Source organism: Anarhichas minor, unplaced genomic scaffold, assembly GCF_050575085.1.
Source record: "Anarhichas minor isolate MPS153535 unplaced genomic scaffold, ASM5057508v1 ptg000136l, whole genome shotgun sequence".
Taxonomy (NCBI): Eukaryota; Metazoa; Chordata; class Actinopteri; order Perciformes; family Anarhichadidae; genus Anarhichas; species Anarhichas minor.
Window position 1 is genome coordinate 19,638,626 of NW_027466582.1, and position 15,828 is coordinate 19,654,453.

At 41.7% G+C, this 15,828-nt stretch overlaps 1 protein-coding gene across 3 annotated transcripts in view; it reads right to left on the bottom strand.

The window, feature by feature from the left end:
• fam49a (family with sequence similarity 49 member A) overlaps positions 1-15,586 on the bottom strand; it is a 34,126-nt gene extending 18,540 nt beyond the window's left edge. For 2 of the 3 annotated variants that reach the window (XM_076084369.1, XM_076084367.1), the window contains exon 1: positions 15,454-15,586. The gene's annotated coding sequence lies outside the window, so the exon portion shown is untranslated. Of the gene's footprint in view, positions 1-11,415; positions 11,493-15,453 lie in introns of those variants that run through there. The other variant, XM_076084368.1, reaches the window with a different exon arrangement.
• Positions 15,587-15,828: the final 242 nt, after the last annotated feature.

The window sequence follows — 15,828 nt, forward strand, 5'->3', positions numbered from 1 at the left end:
ACAACTATGAACCGGCCATTGAAAAAAAGACCAACACCTCTGACAACAAAAAGAAAAACGGTGGATATTACTGCAGGGCAATTGGATGCGACTTCACATTTTCTCCCTGCAGTCATCAGTCAGTGTAACGGAGCAGTTCAGTGAAGAAACATCCTGAGTATTGTCGCTCGCAGTGATGGGAGAGTGATGAGCACAGAGAGACAAAGTCAGTCAGAGAGCATTTGTCAAGGTCCACACGACCGTACTCCGAAAACTGGCTCCAAGAAAAGACCAAACCAAACTATGGTTCCTGACTTTACAGTGAGACGCATACTGCAGTCGGTCAAAACATCTTTCTTGTCCTGAGGGGAGGAACAGGCACTGACCTACTTTGGATTATAATGCTACATTTAAGTTTCCACAATCAAAATGAGCTATAATTCAGATTCAGCCTGGGCTACAAATATGAGAAGCATCCCTGAGTGCAGAGGTTGTACAGACCACAGCTATGTTTGAGCTCATTACAGTCATCAGTAATGCACTCACTAATCTTAAATCAACCACCAGGTAACATCGATTGTATCACATGGGGGGGAAGTCGATGAGAGAACTACCATGTACAACTGCAAACATAAATACTTTAATAGAAGATGGAGACATTTTCAAGGGATTTTCTCTCATTGGATACTTTAAAATATTATATTTAAAAACTATGAAAATCTTTAATTAAATACAGCTATTCGCATTCCAAATAATGCGTTCGAAATCTCTCATTCAGTTTCAATAATCACCCAGTGTGTGGGATTAGTATGTACAATACAAAAAAATGTATATAAAGAATTAATTTATAAGCACATATTACTTATTTGTGTACATAACTTTATTCCAGAACTGAATGATCAAACTCTACTCTGTTGGTTTTTCAGGGCGTTTATCACTCAAGTATCCTAATTCAAGGCTCAGCATTGAGCTTCTTCAGCCACACGCCAACGTTTCCACATGGGTTTGGACTTTTTGTGAAAATGTGTATTTGTTTCGTTTGCATTAAACGAGCATTCCGAGTCAGATCAGCTGCTGCTGCTCCATTACATCCTCCGTAAAACTGGCGATCGGAGACCATGGCACAAAGCCTGGATGGTGTGACAGCTGTTGATGTTCACAGACATCCAGGATTCAACCTGCAAATCAATTATTTACATAGATGAGCATCATCTCCACCACACATTCCCAAGACTGCTCCAGGTCACGCAACGGGAGTGGATGTGCAAATGTGTGAGCGAGTAAAGAGTAAGCAGACATAGATGAGACTAGGGCTGAGCAATATATCAATATTATATGATATTAAATCGATATCGTGGTATGAGACTAGATGTCGTCTTAGATTTTGGTTATCGTACTATGAGCTACGTGTTGTCTTTTCCTGGTTTTAAAGGCTGCATTACAGTAAAGTCATGTAACTTTCTGAACACACCCGACTGTTCCAGTTCTATTATTTGCCTTTATGTGTATGTGTGTGTATTGTGGAGACTACACATGTCTTTGATGGGAAAAGTCCTCAGCTGTAGTGTGGAGAGCGAGGGATGGGAGGGGGACACATCTGGCTCGGGACGATCTGCCTCTAAGGGTTCAAACAAGGGTGAACACTCAATGGAGGTTCAATGGGCTGGAAGACTGCAACCCTCCCGTGAGTAAATGAATGTGCGTGCGTGTTTGTGACAACTCTGGAGCTTCTTTCTTCCATTCTGCATGGCAACAGCTGATGAATGGAAGATGGATTCAGAACCCACCAGTGAGCTCTGGGTTTGGGGATTTTAAGGGGGGGGGGGGGGGGGAGACAGGGACATCACTAACCATTAACATTCATTCTTTTGACAGCGCTGTATGGTAGGAAGTGCCCACATTCACTTTGCATTGATTTTACAACATCAAAATCCTTCAATACTACTGTGACAGTGATGCACGTAACCCAAATGAAAAACAGGAAGAGCTAGAATTCACACTGCACCACACTAAAACCTTTCATTCAGGACTGATGCTCCGTTGAACAGGAAATGCGTCTGTCTTCTCGCCCTCTGCACACCAAAAAGAAAGAAAAGAAAAACTCAAGTGTGGGAACTGTGTTCGGTTGTTTTATCTCATGCAGGTGGAGCTGCACAGCTTCGTGTGAGCTACTGCCATCTCATTATTACAAAGCTTGTAAAACAGTACAGTTCCTCTTCACTAGAGATTTATAGAAAGTCTGCTGTGGTCGAGTCTAACTGCTGCTCTGAAATGATGAAAGTTAAGTGTTTTGTTCCCTCAAATCAAGAATAATCCTGATTAATAATTCCAAACACAATGTCTAGCAACATAATCACCACTAATAGCCTAATTTACTATACTGTCATAACCGAGGGCAGTAGTTCTAAAAGTATGAGGCGCGATGTTTTACAGCAACAATAGATAAATTATGATTATGTTTAACTTACACTAGTTCTATGCAGCTTAGAATACAAACTAAAAAATCAGAATGCCCCCAAAAATGTAAATTAAAAACAAATATTTAAAAAAGAATTTGAATTGTGTGCTTTTATGCAAATAACCACTCCAGAGGACAATAAGGTAAAAGGATAGGTATCTGTTTGTCCAAATCCCTGTTGATTTGATGTATTTCGGACAAGTACGTTTGGCTATCGGGGAAGTAAAATAACTATGTTTTTAGAAATTGAAAAAGCTTAATGTGAGGACCTGCCCACAATAAGTTCATTGGGGTGAATTTCCATTATTGGGATAATCGTTAGTGACTAAAAAAAAGCTGTCTAGCTCGCCATCACGGTAAAGAAGTGAAAAATAGAGCTTGATTTAAAGGTATTTATGCAGCTTTGTCTGTTTGTGTTTGTAAACTAACCAATGAAAGTAGTCCCGTCCCCCCGAGTCGACAAGAGAGAGAGAGAGCTGTGGCCGGATGATGGGGAGTAAATAAGGAGAGAGAGAGAGTGGCGTTAGCAACAACAAAGCAGTGAAATCATTTGTTGTTTGGCCTCTCTGCTCTGCTTGCATATGTGTGTGTGTGTGTGTGTTTGTCAAAGAGACTTGCACCTCCTCATACATCCATCCATGACACAGACAGAGAGCAGAGCAGACAGCGATGTGACCTGGTCCCTAAAAGGAAAAAGCTGCATCTTATAAAATACAGGAAGAAATAACAGAATCACACTATTTTATTTATGCAAGGGACCGCATGACATATGATCATCCTATTTAAGATTGTTTGTTTTTCACAAAAAAAAAAAAAAGAAGAGGTTTACAATAAAATATGTCCCAATTATAATCAAAATATTGTTTCATAACAAAATATAAGATAAATGTATGTTTAAGTGCCATTTTAACGGTTTAAAGCATATTCTAATGATTATCGAGATACATGGATTATATATCAATGATTTTGACCAGAATAATGGTGACATGTGACTATTAAGGTCAAATGTAATAAGGCGAGTCAACTTCCTGTCCTGTATCTTGTTGCACACATTTCAAACGGCCATGCTTATAAACCATTGAACCTGGAACCCGATGACACAGAAAAGACATCTCAGTGTTGTTGGTGTGGAGGGACGAAGAGCTGCCAGTCAGATACAGAGATTTATAAAAGGCTCGTGGTGCTGGTCGAACACAGTAAATCCCAGACGGAGGAAAAGGACCACCAGCCAAATGCTTCTACATTTTGGCTGAGTCTGGGAGTTTGTCAACAAGCTACTTTGGCGATGAACCAGATATGGAGATCTTGAAATGTAGCTCAGGATCCAGTGAAAAATCACAGTGCTAAGGGAATGAAGCAGATCCAGCTCACAAAATAAGTTATGTTTGATTTGAGTTCAACGCTTTCCACAACAGATTCCAAGTCTTAGGAAAACGGAGAAAGCTTTATTGCAGCTAGTTTGAAGCAACTAGCAATCGCCACAACTGACTGTGATAGGCCCAGACATCTGTCAATCAAGCAAACATGCTCAGTACATTTTCTCCCCTCTCCTTATTAGGAGTGTAAAGGTACACATACTGGCCATGAACTGTTTGGACTTTCTGTGGTATGCCTTATTAAACAGAGTAATTACAAATGAATACCATCTAACTAGAGGCTACAGGCACCATTAGTTGTGTGTCAATTGTTGACTATTATCGAAAACAAGCCACTCAGATTGCAATAATTAACGTTTTTCTAGAGATGCACCAATTTCTTCGCCGATTACGGTTTCCATTTGAACGTTTTTTGACAATTATGAAGAACTATGATTGACATCCAGTCAGACTAGTTTTCACTACTGTCCCAGAAAAACTACATTTTACAAGATTACATTTGAACACATTATAATCCAGCTCTGCTCAATACTAATGTATACGTATTGGCGCTTGAACACATCATGATAATCTCTGTTATCTGTAGCTGTCTCTGAGCTGGGGATGAATTACAGTATAATAAGTGTCTGATTAAGTTGTTCCAAATGTTTTTACAGTTATTCCCCCACAGCTTATTTTGGACTTGCAGTTGTGACAAATTGCAGCTTTTTGTCTTTTTCACTCAAACTGTAGAACTTTCACACCGATCAGATGTGTGTGTGTGTGTGTGTGTGTTGAAAACTGTCAGCTTCTCATCAGCAGCTGATCGATCAGTGCATCTCTAATGTTTTCTACCATTGCCGGTGCACAACCATACTTTAGAGAGCACAGTGCGTTAAGTTCTATTTGAGTTTGTTGTTTGATCATAATTCCATGTTTGAGAGTCTTCTGCCTTTACCATTGCAGCGTGAATTGTGGCCCAAAACAAAGAAAAGATCTTTGTGCCAGAAACACATTGAACTGTGACTCCAAAAAGTGATGCAAGTATTGAACCCTGCCGTTAATCCCTATATTTGGGTTTTCACATTGATGCTTGACTGGACGTCTGACTCAAAAAGCATAATAATGGAGGCGTGGACGTTTCAACACACAGTTTTAACACTCAGTTCAACAGATCCTTGGTCACTGTGTGTGTTCATGTGTGATTAGGTTACAGCTAAACGAGTGAATGTGTTCTCGGTCTAAAATGTCTGTGCACTAAGCCAGCACTTCTTATGTCTGTAAAGTCAACCCGTTTCCTCTGAGAGGGACTTTGTATAAACCAAAGGAAACCAAAATCAACACCAATGACCCAAAATAACTTGTTTGGGAATCTCTAGGAAAATGACTGGCAAGCACAAACCAATTGTTTAACTAGTGTGCCTCTCACCGCCAATGTTTTCATACAGACTGCTTCTGTTTTCACTAGTTATTTGGTCTTGTTAGTGAGCATTTACACCCTCAAATACATGAATAAAGTTGGCACTGAGTCTCTATACAAATGAGCCCCTACCTCCAACGGACTGAAGATCTACTCACGTAGAATCTGTGAGTGCTGCAGAAAGTTTTTTTAATCTTAAAACAATCATGAAAGACGTATCAAGTGATGATTAGGGAGGATGGGAATCACCGATTTTACCATAACCGTAGTTATATAAAGTCAGTTTCATATTGTAGGGTTGACTATTGATGCTTTTACAAAATATTTACACTGAGATTTTTGATAGATAGTCATTATATCCACATTACCGATGATTACGTGGGTAAAATAATAGAGCAGCTAGATCCGTCTGATGAGTTCATAAAATAACATCACTTTACTGTAATGCAGCCTTTAAAACCAGGAAAAGACAACACGTTTGCCATATTATGATGTCCAAAATCAATATCTAGACTCGCATCACGATATCAATATAATATTGCCCAACCCTAGTCAGTAGAATTAACTGTGATTAAAATAGATAACTTATTATTGCAGAATAAGTAGAGCTTGGCACTTACGCAGCCAGGACTATGGATTCTATTATCCTGGGAAAACAAACTAAAGATGTATGCACATATGAAACCAGGTTGCACTTCAGAGTGAAGGGATCACCAAGTGGCATATGGTCAAGCTCTGCTCAAGTTAAGCCCAAACACTACAAGCCACTCAAAAACAAACACACCAGGCAGCCACTTTCAAATAAAACAAGATTGGCCTCGGACTCCTGCATCCATTTTTAAAACCCGTGTGTCGTTTTGACTGGCCAGGAAAACAGGCCTTCAAATGGGGTTAGGGGAGCTGCCTCAGGCTGCCTTTGCTGGAGCAAATGTAACAGCAGGGCATGTTGGGGGGGTTGAGCTCAGCTCCAGGGGAGGTTGGCTGAGTTTTGCCCTAATATGGACACGGGCTGGGGGGCGGTAGGGTGGTCTGGGTGGAGAAGGGGAAACCTGCCACCACAATGGCAGCCTTGCTTCCCTCTGCTGCATCACTGACACTCTTTACCCTTCCCTCTTACAGTCTACTTCACATACCAGCACAGGAGTCCACTGTTCTGGTCCACTGGCCGCACTCTACGCACACTGAAGAACTATTTCGCTGTTAGGACTCGTACACCGAGCACAGCTCATTTTTAAGTAGTTGGTTGCTCTCTGAAACGCTGAAACCAGAGCATATCAAACAGTCACACAGCACTGAGTCTAGTCTGTTCAGCTGCTGGCTCCGCGTGCCCTCTGGTGCAGTCAGCTGGGCCGGCTGCCTCGCTTTACACTTGCTCATTTACAGACTCACCACTATCCCTCCGCCACATCTGGCCCATGGTGGAGGGAGAGGGAGCGAGAGCGGGATGCCGATAATGGCAACAGGGGGGGGGGGGGGGTCAGGAGACGTAGTAAACAACTCGGAGAGCTTCTGTCAATGCTGAGAAAGAGAGGGTGGGATGGAGAGAGACGGACTGTCGAGAACAATACAAGGGGAAAAGAAATCAAGGCGAAATGCAAGTAGGAAAGTTAAGGAGGGCGTTTGGTATTTGAGGAGGAGGCTGTCTTGCTGCTAGCAGCCACTGCTACGTAGAGTGGGACTCCGGGCGGAGGAATTCCTCCTACGTCTCTGCTCAATGCCACTTCTGTTCTGCCAAGCCCTGCATGTCCACAGCACAGCAGATACAAAGGGAACCATGTCTGCGTGGGACCGAGTCTTGTGTGGAACTAGTGTTGCCGAGTGTTTGTGCGAGAGCATCAAGCAATGTCCACCACTAGCTGGGTGGACTAACACAACTGTTGGCTAACAGAAGCCACCGTGACCCTGGTAGCAAAAGGACCCTAACTAATATACTCAGACAGATGTGCTACTGCCATAAATATTACCTAATATGATCCCATCAACAAATTCTGACTTTTTTGCAGATAAATGAAGTCTGGTTTGATGTTTTTAGAAGAAAGGTAATTTAATAACTGAAATTATTCAAAGGTGGATACATTCCTGCATTGGAAGGAGGTGAACTAGTCACTGAGCCTGGCTAAGAGACAGTCTGGCACACAACACCTCATGCAAGCATTAATTGGTATTTTTATATTTCAAGTTTATCAAACTAAGAAAGCAAGACAGCTAATTAACAAATTTCCTAAAATGTTGAACTATTCCTTTGATAGCCTGTTCAAGCTAAGTGAATCAATGAATTAATTTACCTGCATTTTCATTATCAGCATGATTAATACTGAGTACTCATTGTTTTCTTGTCTGGATATCATAGAAGTAGAGTAGCTTAATATCATCAATATTGTGATATTTGATTTTGCAATTATTGTCGAGCATTAAAGTGAACAACTTTACTGAGGTTTGGTTCCGTTAGTACGGTTTGTTTGGGCTGCTGTAAAAAGCTGTTCATTGAATCCTCAAGGAGACCAAACAACCGAACCGAGTGGGCCTAAAAGAGTGTCACGGTGCGGTTCAAACACGGTAAGCAAACTAACTAACCACAGCATTTTATGATAGTGGATTTGTGATTTAAGATTTCAAAAGTTGAACTACTAATAAATCCATCTGCTGTTCATGATGTTCAGGAAGCAATCTATTGATCTGTGGACTATCGGGCCATGTATACAAAGCAACATGGGTTTTTCTTTGATTAATAGGTCAAAAGATGGCTGCGATCCCACAGTAAAACATCATGTGTGTTAGGGGTGGGAATCTCTAGGCACATCACGATTCAACTCGATTCTGCTTCAGATCGCTACAAAGCCATTATAAAACCGTTATCAAAATATCTAACTTTTTTGATACGCGACTTATTTTGTCAACTGGAGGGTTACATTTCCAGCATCGCAAAGAGAACCAACAAGAAAAGAAAGAAAATGGGGCTTGCTGCAGCATCCTGCAGTAAAAAGGCAGAAGTCAGCATGTTCTGAGTCATATGACAGAACAAGCTGCCCTTACTCACTAATAAAGACTTCTCTTCAAACAAATCCCCCTGTTATAGGCAATGAGCATTCAGCTCTGGTACAAAAATAACACTTTCTGGAACATGTGGTAAAACTATACATACAGTGATAAAGAGCGGTGACACATGATGTCACACAGAGCGTGTTACTACCATCTTTTCCTCATTGATTCCATGACGTTAGCTTTGGTTTGGTTGTAGAGTATTACTGTGTCCGTATAAACGTCGTCGTGAATGTTGCATCTCAGTTCCAAAGTGTGCAACATAGCGCAAAAGCTCAGATTCTCAATGACTCAGTAGGGGTGCAAATCCTACACGATCACTTTGTGATTTGCTTCGTCCTCTCCGAGTCAGGCTGAAGAAGAAGCTAAATGATTCCTTACCTTAGCTTTTAAGCCAGGGGGTGCCGGTCAGGTCGCATCCATATTCAGCAGCTCGAGCTCAGCCACCCTCACCAAAACTCTGTTAGTATTTAGCCCAGCTTAGAAAGTTAACAAGTTACACGTATTACATCTGCTGCGTTTTGGGGCAGCCCAGTGTCACAGAATTGTTACTGGCGATCATAATGCCGATTATTGAATTTTGTGTATCGAGTCATAATCTTTCAAGAGAGAATCGCGATGCATCTAAGAATGCTTACAATCTTTTATTTCTTCATCAGCTCTCAATGACACCAAAGACTATAAGCATATACATCAGAAACAGCTGCATAAACCGCTGTCAGTCACTGGAATTCAATTTCCCTGCTGAAGCAATATGACAATAGCCAAAATTAATGAGTTACCTGCCAGTCTGAATAACTTCATGAATAACTCTTCTTGGTTCGTCTGTAAGAAGTGAGTGTGAAGAGGAACCGAACCAGAACTAAAATGCAACAAATGAAGCCAGCTACAGGTGTGAACCTGAGAAAGGGGATGCAAGATGCTGACAATGTTGTTCACAGCTCAGAGAAATGCTCTCCAGGTCATTTCTGCAAAAACAGGCTATACCAACGCAGAGTGGGGCGTAGGGGTGTTCCTTGTGAAAGCAGACCTATTTATGGCGTTCTGGCTCAGTGCTAATCACTTCACATTGGTCTAGTAGACGATACTTGACCTTTACAGGCCATGCCTTTGGTTTCTGTCACCAGACAAGTCTGTTGGCTTGACCGACGCCAAGATCAAGTGCACTCGCTCAGTGAGTCATGCAACATATCAGGGCCTCCTTACACTGCTTTACTTTGTTACCTTTGCTCTGAGTCTGCATGCTGTAGATTACGTTAAAGTCTAGTTCAACACACACTCGTTTACACATAGTACAAAGCACAAGCAGCACACACAATGAGAGAATAGGAACTCTGACTACTGACAGTGTGAATCTTTGCCAAATGTGACTTATTTCAGGAACAACTGAAGATTTATATCTTAACATCATGCGTAGTTATATGTTGTAGTTTCACCACATATGCAACACCCTTCGCACATCCAAATAATGATGTAGTCAAATTTTCAGGACTAAAAATCTGCATTAATCATCACAATGCCAGCACACAGTGATCAGGATGAGAGCTGAGGCCATTACTTTGCAACACACACACACACACACACACAAAATCAGTTTGGACACAGTCAGTGCCCAGCCCTGAGTACACTGCTGTTTGTTTTGTTCACTCCACTGGTTTTCTGTGTCACTAAAGCAAGACGGCTGTCCTCTTAAACATCCTGATATTTCTGCTCTCACAGACTTGCCCTGTCATGAACAATAAACAGCTGTAAATCTCTGGATTCCTGCACTTGCTGAGATCAGTGAGAGTGCTGCTGAATTGCAAAAAAGAAAAGAAAAAGCCAGTCAGAGGCAGAGGCCAAGATCCTTCTGCCAGCTGTGGAGATGCAAAACAACAGGTGGCACACAGTCAGCTCTCCGATCTCTGTCAAGGTTAAATATCGTGTTTTATACGTTCAGCTACTGGTGCACTCTAGAGCTGTGCAATCAGCCGAGGCTGTCGGTGACCCACCTGACCCGTCTTAAGACAAGGTCCTCGTCTCGTCATTAATATCTACGCTTGACAAAATTGTATGAAAGAGCACAAAGTTCTTCATACATCTAGCCTCTTCATTTTGCTCTCTACGTGCACCAGATTGATGCATTTAACTTTAAAATGATTTTAGTTACTTCTAAATGCTTGATGCTCCAAAGTTCATTGAATAATTGTGCCAAATAATCGTTATCTCAATATCAACCAAAATATTTGTGATTAGGATTTCTGCCATAATTGAGCTGCCCTAGTGCGCTCCTCTAATGCACATTTGTATCAAAAATGTTTTTACATTCCAACTAAATGTGGCGGTAGCATCGTGCCAGAAAAAGAGAAGTGGCTTGCAGGTAATTTCACTTCATAAACCATAAAGCGTGACAGCAGAAGTGCGACAACATTGACCGTTTGTTAAAAAGGTAGTCAACTCTGTAAACAGAAATATGAGCAACGTTTCTGATTGGTAGTGCCTGTGCAGCATAAATATGATTACTAAGTAATAATTGACAAAGAGTGAAAGGGGGGTACTAATTCAATCTGTGGATCTCTTCGTCCTGTAGTTTTTAACTTTCAAACAGTTTCGTACAGCAACACGTTTTCCAAAGCTTTCCAATTTCCCAGTGGCCTAGAAAGCATGATGCTCTGGGCATTTGTGCATAAATAAACCAAAGCAAAGAAGCCGCTTGATCAAAGTAGTTTGAAATGGATGGGACAGATGGTGTGCATGTTAAATGACCCAGTCGCACCACCATTTAGGTTTCACAAACAACAGGTTACTTATCTGAGAAGATGCAGCATGAGCCCTTACAAGGCTAATAAGAATGAAAGTGATAAAACAAGGAGAACAGGGACTTCCATATTCAAAGCAGCCACTGTAAAATGTATAAATCTTGAAAGAAAACTACCTTAAACATTGCCACACATGTTTTAAAAGAGGATTTGAATCCCTCTTATTTAGTTAACAAAAGAAAACCGCTTCCTATAATAGAACAAGCTTAAATGATTTCTGTGGAGAGTCTATGTCGTTACACGAGCAAACATTACCACAAACCAAAGAAAAGATAGTAACAGCAATACTGGAGCACTTGAGGGTAAATAAACTGAACAGGACTGGAGTAGCCAGTGAGAGCACAGTGAAACAGCACACAGACTTACAGAGAACTGTTGTCCCGCTGACAGGATGCGAGTGTAGAAAGTGAAACGTGAGCGGGAAGTGTACGGGGTCATAAAGCAGCACAGTTCCACACACACTTATTCTCACAGGCGGACTGACAGACAGATAGAGAGGGAGACAGACGGGTAGTTTTGAGGTGAAACAGGAACTCGGAGCAGACAGAGATTGATTTGGTGCTGTACTGTGACACAGCCATGGTTGACTACACACATAACCAACTTCCTGATTTTATATGCATATAATAAAGCTGATTCTGATTCTGATTTAAGGGTACTTGTATTGGTACTGGCATCGTAGTTTGTTAAACGATACCCAGCCATATTGATGTGCATAGTTTAGTTAACTGAATTTCATCAGGATAATCCCACTGAGCATCAATACTGCTTTCCAGAGTCCTGGGTCCATATTACAAATAAACAATAAATAAAAACAAAGAGCGTGTCATAACAAGTGCATCCATTGTTATTAGTACACCCCAGCATAGGTCCAACCCACTTTGGCCCTCTTGACTGAAATTAAATGCCCTCATATGGTTGTAGCGATATGTTGCAGAATAAATAATTTTATTACCTTCATTTTTCAAACTCCTTTTCTTCTGTCTGTCTTCTCGTTACTGTATACAGTTTAACTCCCCCCCCCCCCACACACACACAGTTAGCTGAGCATCTGAAGCTCCAGAGCCAGTGAGAAGTCTGTTGTGTGTTCTGTTCCAGCCCCAGATGGCAGGATTGGCTGAGTCAGCGGTGGCTGGTGGTCCACACTAAACTGGATGATTAGTCGTTGACAACAGGAGAGGAGCCGAGCACTAAGAGCTATTAGCAGAGGGACTTCATAGCCAGTTTGTTTCATCTGAATGGAATAATGATTCAAATAAGTGTAATGAGAGCTTCTCCTGAAAGCCATGAACTAACAAATGAACAAAGTCAAGATGATTGAGGCCTCACATATTTCATTTTAGTCACTGCAGTTGAGACCGTGACTTTGCCGTACCTGTAAACGGTTGCCTTACTTGCTTTTGCTTAAAAATAACGGTTGTTACTTTCTAATTGTTTTCTCTTGATACATAGAGACTTTGTCATTCAGTTGAATGAACACAGGAGGAGGAACTATAATCTGACACGCATAAACAAATGTGTGATCCAATGTGCCAGAGACAGCCTTGCCGTGCTGCTGGATCACCTCAGTTGGCAACAAAAGAGAAATAATGATATAAAATGGATTCACACTGCTTGTTCAGCTAAAACCTAAAATCAGATATTAGAATTGGCACACTGTGCAGCGCTGGAAGGAAATCCTTTGGAAATTCTCATATAGTGTCACAAAGCAGCTTGTGATTCATAGTTGGACCCTAACAAACAAAAACTGCTGCTGCAAGCATTTGGAGTTTGAGCACAGCCTAAGTGTGAATATCACATTACCTTTATCTGGCCTGGTGAGACGTTAAAGCAGCAGCTGGATGCCTCTGTGTGATACGACTGTAATGCAGTCACCATGATTCAATCATCAGAAGGGTAGCATTGAAGCCAGCAGGCATATTCACCAAAAGTGATGTATTAAATGCATTTATGTGTAGTTTTGTTTTAGGTATGACATCAATACATATTTTGGTTCTGTTTTGATTAGTGTGGGGGTTGCAGTGGTAAAACTTTACAGCTTTACGCCCGTGCCTTATAGTGATCAAAATAATAATGCTAAACATCTTCTTGTCTATGGTTTATACATTCCTTTCATAGTGTATATTCTGCAGAAGTTGTGGCAGCCTAGCAGTACTTAATAGAAACACTGCGATGCAACACAAAGACTTTCCCCCGTGCTTGCCTCAGGCAACCTGTAATGCAAAAACCACAATGTGAAAAAATGCCAGCGTTTGAGAGGGTGTGTGTGATGTCATATCCTGTTTTTCTGTCACAGACGCAAACACTGAGCGGCGAGAGAACAAAACTCCAAGACGTTAAACTGCAATCCAACAGCTCCTGCTCTGCCAGAGCAATGGTCGAGCAGAGTTTCACACACACACACACACACACACACACACACACACACACACACACACACACACACACACACACACACACACACACACACACACACACACACACACACACACACACACACACACACACACACACACACACACACACACACACACACACACACACACACACACTCTGCCAAGACCCATTTGTAAAGTGTGACATGTCTTTGCTCTTTTCAGTGTTCTCTCATTTGCTGCACCACATCGCTTTAGCGCAGCATCTGACACCTTTACATGGTTCACACGCGCCACGCAAAACCCAACATAAACTGATTAGTCAGTTCACATTAGCCGTACACCTGTAACAAAGGATTATCAGGTGAGTACAGTAATCCTTGCCAAACCCAGTCTGCTGGGACACGTTTACACGTGGTTGTGCCAAATGATATGTGATCGCTGCTTATAGTCGACTTGGCTTTTTTCTTCTTTTGGGGCTATACGAAGCTCTACGTGCCCTAACGTGTCTCCACAGTGTTTAAGTAAATACTGAGGCGCACAGCTAGACTAGGCCATGCAAAGCAATTCAAATTCCTCAATAAGAGATCAGGTTCATCCACAACAGCCATTGTCCAGTATGTTTAAGTCACACAATTCAAGCAGCATTCCAGAAATGCTGCAAGCACGGGCTGGCATACCGACTGAGACAAAACACACATGTGCAGACACACACACACACACGCACACACACACTGTTGTTGAGGAGTGCAGCTGTCGCTGTATGTCCTCTCTAACAAAAGAGCGCCATTTCAGTGCATTGAGAGTGACAATAAAGCACATTCCTCAGAACCACCAACATTTGGTGTCTCAAGCTGACGCTAAATGTAAAACTGGCAACAAATATGTTACTAATTGTAAGTCCTGACACTTTCCAAGACCCCTAAGATTAGATAGGTAACTGGTTCGAACACATTGGTTTGCTGTGTTTAAGACCAATGTGGACTCTGTTTTGAGAAAATCCTTAGTCATGACTGATTTCTTAAAGAATCAATACCAACAACTATGTAACTGTATCCTCCTCCATCACATACTGAATTTAGCTGGGTAACGTTACCACCACTCCTCAGCACTGCAGTGACTCATAATACTGAACCGAATGAACCATGGCCAATGATGTGTTGCTGTTATTGGATATAATGACGTATGTACTCCAATAATATCCCATGGGGCAAAAAAAAAAGTCACTCATTGACTCATATCAAGAAAAGAGAAAGAAACAGCTGCTGCTGTCGGGCATTTACAACCGAGAACACAACAACAGTAACTACACTAGGATAAAAGATCTCTTATATTGGTAAAACACGTTAAGAAAATCTCACATTACAAGAGCAGAAGGGAAACTCATATTTTGTTACAACCACCTGCCAGTAAGTGAACAGCACCTCGATGTCAGTTTGTGGTTGACACTAGTCTACAAAGTTGTTCGAACACGGTGATAGCGGATGGAAACAGTTGTTAAATTGTTATAACTTGAAGCAAACCGGGGTCTCAAAGTATTTCACTTCACCCACCCACTCATTCATTCATTCATTCAAGCGATTGAGGGTCGAAATAAAGCAATAACCAAATCATTATGGAAACTGAAAACGGGGAAACTCAAATGTGGCTCCAATTCGGCTGCTACTTACAAGCTAAGTTTGCTGGCTAGCCAGTCCGCCTGTTAGCTGGGGCACTGCCGTCCAGCAAAGAATATATCCTGAATGAAATAGTCAGACAGAATAAATAGGGTACACGTAGTGCTAAATACAAGTCTTCACACGCTTGCACAACGTTTAATACCACCACGTAACTAATTTCAGCGCCCAAAAGCGGCTAGTTTTAGCTAGCAAGGCTAGCAAGTCCTCCCCCGGCATCTCTTCCCATGTGAGCTCGTTTGACAGTCACTGATTTGACGGGGATACACAACTTGGCACAACACCAGGTGAAGTAAATCCAACTCCCACGTCCACGAAACACGAATAAAAGTTGGTTTAACACAAACACGTACCTGTATGTCTCTTGGGGTAGTACTTTTGAGGATGTAATGTTGGTCTCAGCTGTACTTTCACCGACCTTGGCAGCTCTCTGTCCCCAGCAGCGACAGACAACAACAGTCAGCGCATACCCCTCCCTCTGCCACCAGACAAACGAAGGAAGAAAAGGGTCGACATTCAAGCCCCGCCTATTCACATTTGTAATTGGTCAATATTAGGGACAGTGCAAAATGAGCCAATTAAATCCACAATTGTTTTCCTTTTTTTTGCGCAATAGTAATGCAGCAAATTATTTCTTATCTGCAGTGCGTTGCAAAGATTTAGTGTCTTCAACTTCAAACCGATATTGAAGCTTATGATGAAAACACTTCACGTTTATGAAACTGTAT